The sequence below is a fragment of the Ciconia boyciana genome, chromosome 1, assembly GCF_034638445.1.
Source record: "Ciconia boyciana chromosome 1, ASM3463844v1, whole genome shotgun sequence".
Classification (NCBI taxonomy): domain Eukaryota; kingdom Metazoa; phylum Chordata; class Aves; order Ciconiiformes; family Ciconiidae; genus Ciconia; species Ciconia boyciana.
Genome location: NC_132934.1, coordinates 144,153,314 through 144,168,543, shown reverse-complemented (window position 1 = coordinate 144,168,543; position 15,230 = coordinate 144,153,314).

Genomic DNA, 15,230 nt, shown 5'->3' with positions numbered 1-15,230 from the left:
AAGTCTTCAGTGCGTTAGGGAGAGGGACTGGGGACCCTCAGTTTTTGTTGCAGAGCTTAATGGAGGCTCATATTCAGAAAATGCTCAGCATCCACCCTCAGAAAATCAAGAACGGTGATGATCCCTAAAAGCAAAGCTCTGACAGCATTAGTGTCTTCTGAAAAATCTCAGCAGGAGTTTTTAATCAGGGTCAGCCTTGTAACGAAGAGACAAGTAATGATTTCCCATAGTCTGTAAAATTCTGATGAGAGTAAAGTAAACATTGTTATTACAGGGTTACAGAGTCAATTTCCTATCACTTTTCACTAGGACTATTGTAGGGAAACATTTGGGTAACCACATGTTGTGCTAAAAAAACCCTAAACACTAGCAATGTTTCCTTTTTAGGAAAAGAGACTAGTGGATGTTTTAAAGCGTGATTCGGTAATTTGGGCCCTCTTTTACTCTGAAAAGGAATGGGGGAGAAGGGGGAGGGTGTGAAAACTATACTGCACATTACCAGATTTCCAGGATTCTGTGTTTTCTTACTCATTAAACTTCACATTGAATATGCATCACTTCTCCGCACACAGTTCCAGCCCTAGGGATTGCACAGTCCAAATGTATTTTAATTACATTATTTATTATTTAAATTAATTTAATTACAAAAAATAACAGACTCTGCACATGTTCGAAAATGCCATGCTGTACAACTAAATCTTGAGTAATTGTTAAATTTCTTGCAGGCCTCCTGCTAGGAAGTACTGTTTTTCTTTAAAAGTGAGAACACTATTATATCCGTCAGTGGAAAGTTTACACATTGTATTTCTTCTTTCATATGCCGTTAAACATGAGGCTCTCTCATTTCCCCCTTTCTTCAGAAGGCAGGAGACCCATCTGGTAATATTCTGCAGATCAGCATTTCTTAAGGAGAGTTTGATTTAAGTGGTGGTTTTGTTGAAGGCAACGAAAAAGAAACTTATGAACCTGGGTTGCAGCACTATGTCTTGTGTTGTTATTAAAGTTACTCCATGCTTGTTCCATGCCAAAGACAGAGCTGTCTTTAAGCTGTGGAGAATACGTAAGAGGTATTCTCTTAGTTCTCATCCCACTGTATTTTGAACTTGCAGCAAAGAAAAAACATCCAGTGTTTGCATGGCTCTTGACTTGCCAGCTAATTTTGTTTTGAGAGTTGAAAATTGATGTACGTAAAATAAGAGCTCCTTCATAAGGTCATGTTTTGTTAAAGTTTTAGGTTAAAAAAGAAAAGAACCATTTTCAAGACTGATAAGTATCTGTGTGCCTTTTCACTTCTGTTTTCTGGCTGGCACTGGGCGCACAGGTATTGAGATACTGCAAGAAAGATATTGCCATCTTTCTTCCCTGCACAAAACTTACTGCTTGAGCCTCATTTCCTTTCTCTCTCTGAGCTGGGAATCTAGAGCAAAAAGTGTGAAAAATGTGAATAAAGCTTTCTTGGCTGAAAGAATGCAGCTAAGGGATTTTGCTATAGAACAATGTTCCAACAAAGATCAGGAAACTTTTCAAAAGTTTCCTATTGGAAAAAAACAACTCTTGACCAGAAGTAAGGTTCATAATACAATTATATTCTTCTTTTCTCAAACCCTAAATGCCCAAAATTACCCCAGACTTCTGTCTCCTCTTCAGCAGGACTTTGATTCTGTAAAAGAGAGCAGTGCATGAAATCCACTGGAGAATTTTCTGCTGTTGTTGCTGGTGTTTTGTATGGATTTTAGTCAATAGTGATAAAAGCTTAGTGTAGGCATCAGGCATGGAGAGCGCTGTACAGGAAATGCCAAGTCAGATCAGCGAGCTACATAGTTCATATTTTGTTTCTAAGAAAGGCTAGTGACAGATAATTCAGTCCTGGTCATTTAAGTAATTGCATCATCTGCAAGTATTACCATCTCAGTACTGAGCATCATACCTAAATGACTAGCAATTATGTTAAACAGTTCTACTCAAACACACTGAGGCAGCGAAATGCTAAGGTACGTAGTGGTGAAAAATGCACTTTTAATTTAGCCAGGTTTCAGCCAATCTAGCTTTAGGAAATTAGCTCAGGTCCAAAAATATAACTGTACTCTAGGCTGTCGTTGTAGTTGTAGAGAGAAAAGCACTTGTAGAAGGTAAGTAATCCAATCTAAGTGTCCCACTTGCAATCTATAAATAGTCTATCTTGGAAGAGTCTACCTTTCTCCCTCTTTTTATAAAGAATGGCCAGCAGGACTATTCTCCTGGCAGCAATAACGGACAATTTATGAATGAATTTTTTTTTATTCCACACCATAAGACAGCTTATTTGATGGACTGGCTTCCATCAGAGACATAGACTTTCTGAAAGTCCTTTCTCTTCCCTTGGTAGAGAGAGCAGTGGATGTTGTTTACCCTGACTTCAGTAAGGCTTTCAACACTGTCTCCCATAAGATCCTCATAGAGAAACTGATGAAGTGTAGGCTGGATTAGCAGCGATGTGGATTTAAAACTGAATGGCCAAGCCCAGAGGGTTGTAATCAGTAACATGAAGTCTAGTTGGAGGCCAGTAACTAGCGGTGTACCCCAAGAGACAATACTGAGTCCAATCCTGTTCAACATCTTCTTTAATGGTCTGGATGATGGGGGAGAGTGTAGCCTCAGCAAGTTTTCTGATGACAGAAAACTGGGAGGAATGGTTGATATGACAGAGTGTTGTGCTGCCATCCAGAGAGACCTCAACAGGCTGGAGAAAGGGGCTGACAGGAACCTCATGAGGCTCAACAAAGGGAAGTGCAAAGTCCTGCACCTGGGGAGGAACAACCTCATGCACCAATGTATGCTGGGGGCAACCCAGCTGGAAGATATCTTGTCAGAAAAGGCCCTGGGGATCCTGGTGGACACCAAGTTGAATATAAAGCCAACAATGTGCCCTTGCTGCAAAGAAGGTTAACGGTATGACACACTGCCCATTGACACCCTGCCCCTTGACCAGCATTGGCTTGTAAGCAGGATGCCACACACATCATCTGAAATGACGTGTAGGGCATGCTACTGCCATGTGAGATATGAGCATCTCAAATCACACTACCATTGGTGGAGCCAAGGGGTGGCGTGACTCTTACCCACATTCAAAAGGCATTTGCACAATTGACTGTTGCCGTCAGATGACCTGGACATTAAGTGTCCCTGACAGTCTGCCAGAGCCATGGCATTTCTTATGATCCTGTGTTTGCTATCGGTGATCAGGTGAGTCACTGTGTGGGCATGTTGTTGCTCATCTTTCTTACTGCCTCAATGAAGTTTGGTTTATAACATGTTGTCAGACTCCATTACTGTTCGGACCTCATAGTATCCTGAGCTCCATTAGGAGGAGCGTTGCCAGCAGGTTTTGGAAGGCGATCCTTCCCCTCTACTCAGCATTGGTGAGGCCACTCCTGGAGTACGGTGTCCAGTTCTGGGCTCCCCAGTATGAGAGACATGGACATACTGGAGAGATCCCAGCAAAAGGCCACAAAAATTATCAAGGGACTGGAGCATCTCTCATGTGAGGCAAGGCTGGGAGAGCTGGAACTGTTCAGCGTGGAGAAGAGAAGGCTGACGGGGCAAATCTTGTCAATGTATGTGAATATTCGAAGGGAGGGTGTAAAGAAAACAAAGCCAGGCTCTTTTCAGTGGTGCCCAGTGACAGGACAAGAGGCAATGGACACAAACTGAAACACAGGAGGTTCTATCCAAACATCAGGAAAGACTTTTTCACTGTGAGGGTGGCCAAGCACTGGCACAGGCTGCATAGAAGGGTTGTGGAGTCTCCATCCTTGCAGATATTCAAAAAGCATCTGGACATGGTCCTGGACAACTGGCTCTAGGTGGCCCTGCTTGACCACAGGTTGGACCAGATGACCTGCAGAGTTGCCTTCCAACCTCAACCATTCTGTGACTCTTTGGTGATGTCAAAGAATTTTAGTTTAGAAATTATAGATTTGTGGCTTTTTCTTATCTGTTAGATTCTCTTCCCACTTAAACTAGCCCAATCTTACTGATGTAGGTTGAAAAGCAATTTTGTATTTACACTGATGATGATGATGATGACTGATGGGCCCAAGCACACTATTTGCTTTCAGTAACAGGCTTGAACTTTCTCTTTCCCAACTTCTGTTTCTGTGGTTCCTCTTTTACATGATCTTTAAAAGCTCATGACCCTCGTTGGAAAGATTTCTGACCCTCTGTACCCCTACCTCTGGTCTTTATCATTGTCTTGTATTTGCCCTTCAGTATATGTTATTTGAAGATAGACTGATAGTGTAAGACTGACTTTAGCTTTTATTCAGAATGATACCATGGGGCCATATATGCCCCATGCTGTCAGGACCAAAACAGAGTTTCCCTGTTTCTGAAAACTTCATCTTTACTCTAAAAAGCTGTCTCCTTGGTGACCACAACAGAGCTCACAATTTATAGGCCCAGGGGTGAACTTTAAGAGAGTTCAGTTAAAAGTTTCAAGGCAAGGACCTGAAAAGGTCTCCTTTCCCATGAAAAAGCTAGAGATTTGTGGTTCAGTGAGACTTTCCATCCCTTAACACAAATGACATGTAAGAAATTCATCCCTCGTTGCTAGATTAAATGCTCTCCCACCTTCCCCAAGTCTAGCTTTGGTAGCTGGAAGAGTAATGAAAGCAGGGACGAAATACTTCAAAGTCTGGATGTATATTTTCAGTACTTTTGAACCCAATATAAAATCCCAACTGTGGACCTTCATGCGTCTCGTGTACTCCTGTTTCCGAGAGAGAGGGTACATGCAGATGTGATACCTGACACCTTTGGCTTCTGAGGAGGGTGGGACCAGGCAAGTTACAATGCAGAATAATCCTACCAGATGGAGCCATGCTTTAGAAAAAGCTGTTCATTTGGCCCTTCTCAATGAGAAAGAAATGGCTGGGGAAAGGGGAGGGTGAATGAATAGAGGGAAAAAGTGATGACTCCACAAAAAATGAGTGGGCTTTGCTGAAAATGAGGTGAGCCTTGGGTCAAAGTAATAATAGAATAGTAACTTAAATTGATAAAATGCCTTTCAGCATGGTCTCAAAGCACTGCACAGTTATTAAAACCTAATGCCAAATTTAGCACTACAATAAAAAGACAAAACAAAAGCAGTTCCACAATATAGTGAAATATATATAAAATACTAAAAATAGAGTAACTCTAAACCCCAAACAATCTTACTTTCCGCCTAAGTTTGGAAATATAAAGTAATTTTCAGGGCATTGAGTACTGGGCTCTGTTGTTTTACAAAGAGGGCCATAAAGTAAGTGGGCAGTATACATTTTTGGGCAGGGGGCACACTGTAGGCAGAAAGCAAACCTACTAATTGTGTCATGGAAATGCCCTAGACTCTAGGAAATAGATTTTTAACATTGCTTATAGACTTTAAATTTAAGACGGTCAAAGAGTTTGATCTTAGAGGAAGAAGCAGCCAGGTAAGGAAAAAATGGACTTTTTTCATTGGGTTACAAGTTATTTGGCTTAGTGAAAGGATTATTGTGTACAATACCAGGTCTGGGTTATGGAAAGAAATAAGACTATGTGATTGTAATGATCCTTTTCAGTTTCAAGAACATGCACATCTACCAGTAATTAATGTTATTTATTGTGGATATAAGTATAGCTAAGACATATGGAGGATTCCTCTTGCAGCTCATGTCTGGTCTGGACATCCTATTCTTACAATTAGTAGAGGGATATGGGCTTCTCCATTCATCATTCTCCTGCCTCACTATAGCTATCTCTATCAGGAGATGATGAATCTTGTCCCAGAAATTCCTGTTTCCCTCCATCAGCTTTACAACGAGTTTAGTAGGACAGGCAAAGAGCTTTTCATTCAGTCAGACAAATTCTACCTTGGGCTGGGGGCTGAGGAAAAGAGAAATATTTTCCATTTGTGCAGAAAGAATAGAAGAGGCAGAAAATGCTGTACTGGCTGAAACTTTAAATAGCCAACCTGGAAAATATGGAATTTGGATGAGGCAGTTGTAGGTATTTCTCATATGCTACCAAGCAATTTTGGAGTAGTTAATGAACACATTCATTTCCAGGACATTTGTGTAAAACATTTTTTGTTTGACTGTACTGAATGCAGTTGGTCAAACTAGAACTGCATTCAGTTATCGAGATATTTATTTGTGTCTTGCAATTTATAAAACAAACTGTGTTCTCTCTCTTGTGCTCTCCTTCCACCCCTCTGATTTGTTGCTGTGTGGTAAACAAAATCATGGGGAGTGTAATGAATAAGATAGGCTGTTTTCAAAACTTTACTTACTAATTTACACAAAATGAAAAATACTGTCAGAATTAGACAAAAATGAGCTGCTTTGACTTCATACCATTTGAGCAAATATATTGTGACTGAAAGCTAAAGAAAAATGCACAACCTGCAACCCCTTAAAATGGATATCCCAGAGAAAATGCACTATCCCTTCCTCTCTGGCTTAATGTCAGTAATCTGATACCTAAATTGCCAGTGCAATCAGGATTTGATAGGTTTAAAATAAATTAGAAGGCACTGGGAATAGGATTGGTAATCTACAGGTACTGACTAAAAACTGCAAAACTTAATTAGGTATGGATCTGAAAAATAAACTCAAGTGGATTTAGAACATAAAGGAAGAAATAATCTAAGAATTAGCTGTTTCCCACAAGGCACAGAGGAGAGAGAGATTCTGGTAACTGTTTTAAGTAACATCTGCTGTCTTCTGCATCTGAAAACAAAAGCAACAGTAAGGCCGGTGCTCACAGGGGTCTCCAACTGCCTCCTTCCACAGTCCTTTTCAAACAAACCCAAGACCACGATAGTAACTGTGCTCAAAATAGCAGATTCTGAAAAGGCCTGCAAAATCTTAGTCTGGGAAGGCGTGAGGCACAGGCGCTTCACGACCATAGCCTACTATGAAGAAAATAAAGGAACTGAATGAGACTACTGCCCATCTTAAAATAATAAGTGAAAGACAGAGGACACTTTCATTTCAATGCAGTTCACATTGTAATGTATTTTACATATCAAGAACAGAAGCACATCAGAAAGGAGAGAAAAGAAAGGAATGCAGTCCTACAGAAACTGAAGTCATTGGAAACGGTCTGGAAAATTATAAGCTAAATTCATCAGAAAGTGAAAAGCTTCACCATTTTAGAGAACTGGAATTTTTAAAATCTAAAACAAAGAAGGCATCACAGAGCAAGGAAAGAAAAAGTGGTAAATAAAAATCATGAAGCTGTGGTTGTTTGAGGGAATTTAGGTATAACTGAACAATAATATGTTAAACAGTAAAAGTACTACTGTTGATAACAGAAATATGAAGAAAGTGGGTATTGAAAAGCATATTTCTAAACCCAAGAAGAAAGGAAAGAGAAGTGGGTAATAGATTAACACAGGAAATGAGGAGGAGGATGACCTGAAACAGGGAGTAATCCCCCTCCCAGTTCTGCCCAAACACTGATATCTTAATACGATGCTGCAGCTTCACCCTGGTGGCAGACTGAAACCCTCCAGGTGGGACTTCAGCCTGAAGGTGAAGAGAGGATGGGTGTTCCTCATCGTCACTCAACGTACTCAATGTCAGGTGAGGGTGAGTTTCCATGTTTAAGGGTAAAAGCAAATAGGGTTGTGGAAAGGATTATTTGAGGATCCACATGGATGGGCATTTGAACTGAGGAAGCAGCAAAGGCTGAGGAATAATGTGAGGAGACATATTTAGCTGTTTGGGACTATGGTTAAGAAAGTTAATTTTAGAGGTAGGTTGTATAAAATTATGAAAGACGATAAAAAAAAGTAACCCGTACATATTGAGACACTGAGAAATACCCAGGAAATTTATTATCTCTTTATTGTAAAAATGAAAGTCACTTTTAAGCTATACAGTCGGTATTCCAGCTTAACACTGTATTGGCAGGTCTTACTCTGACAAGGTTGGAATTACATTTTAGAAACAAAAAGGTTAAGAGAATATGGGCTGATAAACTGTGGATTTGTGAGTCAATAAAAATTGTATCTATAAAAATTAAAGGTCCAAATGGCCCTGTCAAGAAAAAGAAGGTTTTACAAGCAATACAGGTAAGATATACCAGATAATATACTGTGAAAGAAACCCATTTGCAAGCTGGGGATAAAAAATAACTAGGGACAACATACACACACAGCACATTGTTCTCTACAAGAGCTAACTGAGAAAATGAAAGCCACTTTATTAGCTAAAAGTCACTTTTGCTTTAGGAGATAGTCTGAAGAATGAAGAGGTAGATTAAAGGTCATCTGAAGAGGAATGAAAACTAATAGTTTTCCTATGAGCCATAGGCAGAATCAATTCTTTTCTTTTTATTGTTTTTAAGGTATCTTAATAAATTCAGGTAGCAGGAGACTGCTGAAATGCCATAAACTGCCCCTTGTAGGTCAAGGGAGTTGAGAGCTGGACAAAGGAAGTTATACAAAGAGCTAGTAGAATATTAGAAAAATGAGATCTGAACAGTATTTGGAAAATGAGTAACTTTGAAATTAGAACTCACACATACTGTTCACTGTCACAATACAGAATATATGAATATCCTCCCTCTCAAATTCTCCTCAAAGATCAGCTGCCACCATCACTTACACTTGGTGTTAATATGCTGGTAATCAAAAAGCAAACAGTACAGATGGCGAGTGAGCAGAATTATATCCTGCAACCTCATAAAAGTACAAGATTTATACAGGCATCTCTCAGAAATTTCTAAGAGAAAAAGCTAATGGTGAAATAGATTAAAAATGTTGTTGTCTTCTGGCAAGCAATAATGAGAGAAATCTTTATTACTGCAGTTTCCCATCTTTATAAAGAGAACAAGAACTAAGAAGAGACAATATCTGTCAGAATCCTGGAATTAGAATAAGCTTAGAGAGTCCAACAATTATAAGAAATTACTGGAAGTGAAAAGAAATTGGACCTCCTGCAAATCAGTAAAATGGAACAAACTTGAAGATACAGTTAGAACAAACAATGTGACAAAGAAAAGGACAGGCAGATCTGTAACAAGGGGGCTTCAGAGAAAATGCCTGGTTTGACAATCATTTTAATTAGAAATAGTAAGACCCTAGTATATAGTTCAAAAGAGCACATAATTTGAGCAATTCTGTGGATCTCAAATTTTCAAAGTTGGAGGCCGGGGGAAGAGGTTGTCTTCAGGTTTTATACCTGCTTCAGTTACAAATAGAAAATAGAGACTTTATGGAGAACTGTATTACACAGGACATTCTTATTAGGAACCTGAAGAGAAATGCGATAACAAAATTTTACAAACTTCTGAGAAAGTTGATGATTTAAGGAACAAATTCTTTCCCCTCCAAGCAAGAATGGTATCCGTCAGAGTCCAAAGCTGCAAAATAAATGAACAAGTTTGGAAAAACTGAAAGTGTATCTTTCAGGGATATTCTGTTTGTGAAGAAAAATAATTTGAAGTAACAGAATAAATAATTTTTTAAAGATTTTGGAGATAAAATAAGGAGTTGCATTTTTCTGCTTTTTATAGAAGTCCTGATGTTTTTGTGGTAGGGAATGGAAGTCTTCTCGGATTTAATAACAGTAATGCACATTTTCACCACTGTCGTTTGCACTGCCCGTGGAATCCTCAGCTTTAGTTATTTTCATATGAAAGCAACAGAGCATGGATCCAGTAGGGAACGTGACATTCAATTTGCACAGGTCATGTGATTGTCTGTACAAGGTCAACTTCTTTAAAAGTAATAGTACTGTAAACATGTAAATTTAGCTGTGCTTCTCAATATAAAGTAAACAATGACAATGCAGAAAAGTTAGATGGCTGCATCTTTAACTAAATTTAACTAGAATGGGAAAAAAAGTAAGAACTACAAATTCAATTGAGTTCAAAATTCAATAAGATGCCTAAATATAAACCTTACAGGAAAACATGGTAGCATGTAAAGTTCCTCATCTATCTGTTGCAGCCTTCTGAAGAGACACTGGTTAAACCTTATTTGCCATATTATGAAAAATAAAATCTTTCATGAGGACGACAACCATTTTGTTCTCAGTGACAAATAAAGACTAAACATGATGCAACAGTAACACTGGAAATGAGATACTTTGACAAACTATTTCTCCTAGTGCAGGTTTAAAATAATGAAAGGCCTTAAGTAATGGGAAGGAAGAAAGATCTTTTCAAGGGGAAAGAGCAGTTACTGTTACAGGAAATGTTTTTCTTAAATTTCTTTTTTCCATTTCAATGTTGACCTTTAAGTATAATAGATAGGTGGGTCTTTAAAGGGTGGGTATGAATGTCACCTGGAAGAGTGGCCAAGTATGACTAAGCATGTGAATATTGCATTATACTGATGTTCCAAGAAGAGCATTTTCACAGCTTTCTCAGCCTAGTGAGCCCTTCTTTCAGACAGCTCAGTTGAAGAATGACATAAATCCATGTATTGATTGATCAAACTTTATTCACAGATATGGACTGGAGCAGAATGGCATGAGGAATTTAATTTCTTAAGTGTTTACTGAGAGAAAAAAATTCTGATTAGTAAAAAGAAAAAGCTACTAATTTAGTCAAGCTATTTGAATATTGCTGAATAATTACAAGAAGTTTCTTTCTCATGTATACTAACTAAGTTCATTAAAAATAATTAATTCTTACCAAGAAAATTCTGATGACCCCCTTTGAGAGAAAAAAAAAAATCTCCTTTCAAATATTTTCAAATAAGAATTTTAAAAATCAAAATAAACATATTGAAACTCTCACTGAAGCACTTGTATTGAACTATACCAATAACTCAAGAGGAAAAACATTATTTTTTAAAGAAAAGAATAAAGAAAAAGGAGGGAATAGGGAGATTTAAGCAGAAGATTACTTTGGAAGAAGACCTTAGGAAAGATACTGAGATAGAACTGGAGTAAGACTATATATTTTCCACTAGTTTTACACAGAGAAAATAGTATGAAATAATATGCCAATAGAAGCTGTCTCCAGTTAGGATCAATGCATTTCCTATCAGCAATGCAATTTTCTGGAATAGCTGTAAAGAAAGAAGCTCCTTTTTTTGTCTCTGGTGGTTATGCTCAGAAGAACAAGTGTGCTGGAGAGAAATTACCATTGTAGTGGATAGCAATATCCTTACAGGTCTCCTAAGGTCTCATGTAAGGAAATTTCCTTTGTGCAGAATAGAAAAGAAAACAAACAAGCAAACAAACAAAATCAGCTATCATTCCAGTGAATAACTTCTGGTAAAGGTGCTGCTCAAATGCGTAAGGAAATTTTCATCCCTCTCTCTCCTGTTAGTCATGAAAATATGATATGGCATATCCTGATACTAAAGGAATGATTCTGTCAAGGCAAATTGTAAAGAAGAGGCAAAAGAGGCACAGATATTTAGAAATATGGAAGGTTTGTTGTAGGATGCACAAGACATACTACAGATTCAGTAAACCTAAATCCCAAATCAGATACTTTGAATACTAATAGTAATATTGGATGACATAAAGTTTCCCTAGATAGTGGAGATGTTTCAAACTTCAAAAAACTTGTCACCAGTGATTTCTCCTGTAAAGTTATAATAACTTCAGCCCTAGGCAGTTGTCTAGCTATCTGGTGCGTTTGTAGGATTACTTGCTGCTGTTACTTGAGTTGCCTGAATAAAAAAGGTCATTGAACTCTTTCCAGGAGATATATGCACCATTCCTGACTGTGTTCCTTACCAAACTTGTGACTGTGCAATAGGAATGAGGTGAGTGTCCTCCATTTCACTGTGTTGTTGCTCTCTCACTCTGCCATAAGGCAGTCCCAAGTAGGAATTCACTGGTTTTTGACCTGCTGGCCTCTAAGATGATATCAAACACTTTCCCTCTTTCTTTGTGCAGGAAAGAGAGTATGTATTTGTTGTATCCTTGTGGAATTCATGCATGTTCATAGAATCATAAGATCATAGAATGTCTCAAGTGGGAAGGGACCCATAAGGATCATCGAGTCCAAATCCCTGTTCCTAGCAGGACTACCTAAAAAACCCCCATATGACTAAGAGCGTCATCCAGATGCTCCTTGAACTCTGACAGGCTTAGTGCTGTGACCACTGCCCTGGGGAGCCTGTTCCAGTGAGCGAACACCTTCTCAGTGAAGAACCTTTTCCTCATGTCTCATGTTGCTAAATATCTCTAAGCCAGCACAACAAGCAACTTTTATTCCCCAAATCTGGAAAAGAAACCTGAAAGAGCAAATGATATGGAGGAGAAAAAAGGGTGAGTGTTGGGGTAATATTAATTTTGAGAAAACAGATATTTTCTGAATTTATATATCTTCTGTTTCAGTTTAAGAACCAGTGCCTGTAATGCAGCCTTCTTTTTTGTTGATTGTATATTTTTGAGAAAAATATATTCACTATTAACATCTCAATATTAGAATACAACTACTGAAATTTTAACTTCATTAGTGCCCTGTCAAGGAATTATTTACCTCTCTCTTGCCTCTTCAGAAATATACAGAAGGCAGTAAAACCACCTCTGCTGCATTTATTTAAGCATAAATGCAATGCTTGATGACTATTAGCGTTCATAGTTGTAACAAAATCATAAGACAGTTCTTGTAGGAAATAAAAACTTATCTCCAAGTGACAACACAATGTCCAGAGCACTGAGAAACCCACTCTAGAACAAAGAGAGTAGCTGACCAAGCTTCAGGTGGTGTCAAATTTAATAGAAAATGATAACACTGAAATAGAGATTCAGAGGGCCGGTTTGAACAGTTAGAGGGGTTGATGTGGAAATGTTAAGCCCCTGGTTGACTACTGGGACTTAAATGTCCCATTTCTCCTCTGCAGCAGGTACCACTACATCTCTCCTAGATGGCACACCTCACCTCCAGTGGTCCTTTCTGAATGCTGGTCTAACACACCAAGCGCTGCGTTGAGCAAGGGCAGGGAAGGCTACAAGGCCACATCTGCTTCACACACACGTCGTGGGTCCATTTGATCACTTGTCATTTTCTCATCCCCTGCCATCCCTCTTTGATGCAACATGCACCAAGGGGGCCTTAGGAGGCATTTTACAGCATCTCTGAGTGGTTCTTCATGGGCAGCAATGGAAAGCTGCCACTGGTCTTTATCTCTCAGAGGCAGCGTAACTCACCAAGTTTGTAAGTACAGCAGGGTCTCAAGCATCTTCTCACTCTTCCCCCATCAAATTTGGGTTGCCCTGCTCACAACTATATTCATTAGGATTGCTAACTGAATTTCCCTCACCCTAAAGTAATAGAACCCAATTTCATCCTCCTTCCCTTCTCTGCAACAATGGTTTTTACTGAGATTGGAGACGCCAATCCAAGCCTAATAAACATTAGTAGCACTGGAGCCTAATTTTTCCTGAACAGACCCCTTATTTAGTTAGATTATTTTGTCACGTCATCCATCACAACCATCGGTTTTAGCCTGTTCCTGTGATTTGGTTACACTTAATGCAGCAATTCAGCTAATTATGTGGCCTTGTACACACAGCAAAAGTTTTGTCTTATTTGCTGTTTGCTGAATTAGCATTTTATGACTAAGCACCGATGACCGTCACTATACAGCCTCCCGACAAAGAAGAAAATAATCACTTACACCATGTCACATTAGAAATAGAGATCATTCAAGGGAAATATGCCACTCAGCTGAGAATTTTTAAATGAGCTTGTTTACAGGGTGAAACCTCATATAAAGCAGAAGTCCCTATTTTACCAAATATAAAGCAATAACAAAAATAAACTTAAAAACAAAACAAAGTTGGCAATTTGCTTTGGTGCTAACATGCTTAATCAGGAAGCTCAATTAAAAAATGTTCATTTTATGTTGCAAAATCAACATGTCTGTCATTCCATGTTGCAACCTTTCCATATTTCAGCCAACACTGGCTTTTGTCAGGCTTATATAGTCTTGAATTTATTTTGACGAAGTCGAATGCCGTCCAAACTGCCAGAGGTACTTAATTTGGCTACTAATACCCAAAGTAATAAAGGCTGTTCTTCAGCATGGACTGCATGATCTTTATTAAGCTTGATTACTAACCAATAAGTTACTAGATGAAATTAAGGTTTTTATATATTATGTGTACACACACACACACATTCAAACGTACATTCATACACACATTCATTTGTAGACAAAAGTATATTCATTTCCTCCAAAAAAACCCAGAACTCATGCCAAATAATTTTTCTAGAAACAACTATATTAGGTTAGCAGAGAAATCAGTTGCATTTTTAGCACTGTGAGAAATTCAGGTATGAACAATTCCAGAAGAGCATACATACAAGGAACATTTTAACAACTGGATTTCCCAATTGCTTCAGGGACCTGAAGGTGTGAGTAGACCTCAAGGAGGACTTTCAGAAGTGTTTAACCAGCTTCACTGTCTAAAGGGTTTTTGTTACACCCAGGAGGTGACTAGCTCATGTTTGGATACTTACTCATATTAGCAAATTTGTCCCCACTGCATTTTGGAGAGAGTATTATGCAGATTGACAGTGGGCAGCTCCTCAGAAATGACAAAAAAAAAAAAAAGAATAATAAAACTATTGGTCCACAGCATTTAGGGCTGAAAATCTACCCTGAAGCCACTTGCACAATGGCCCTCTTGTATATTCTCTTCTACCTGAAATTTTTATTCAGATGAGAAATATTATGATTTGTCTGGCAACCTAATCTAGCTCTTATTCAGACTAAGGTAAGATGACCTTCTGACCTTAGTCTTGTCTCTTCCAACTACCGCGAAAGTAAATAGCCAGATGCCACCCAGGCATTGCCAGGTTGATGCAGGAACAGCTGATGAGCTCCTTCAGCCCCTCTGGTTGAGCAGGTCAGTGCCAACTGATACTATCTGCAGTGAAGCCAATTTTAACTTCTTTTTACTGATTATAGTGAGCTTTGAACCAACTTGTTTGACAACTTTAAGGCAGATTTTGAAAAACAGTTAACCTAGCAGAGAGATGTAATCATAAGGTAGCTTGGCAAAGCAATCAACTACTGAGATGTTGGCAGAATAGCCACATTTACTGGGAAGACCTCAGATCCACCTGATATTCATTATACAATGTGTTTGAAAGCTTTTGTGATGTTTCACAACAGTTGTGTCACAGGTGGCGCTGACAACAACACAGTTACAAACTTCTACTACCTTTCCCTGGCAGCTCATGCTTTCAGACACTTTGAACATTTTTCTAACCCTTTTTTCACTGCCTGCTGCCCAGGCTTTCAC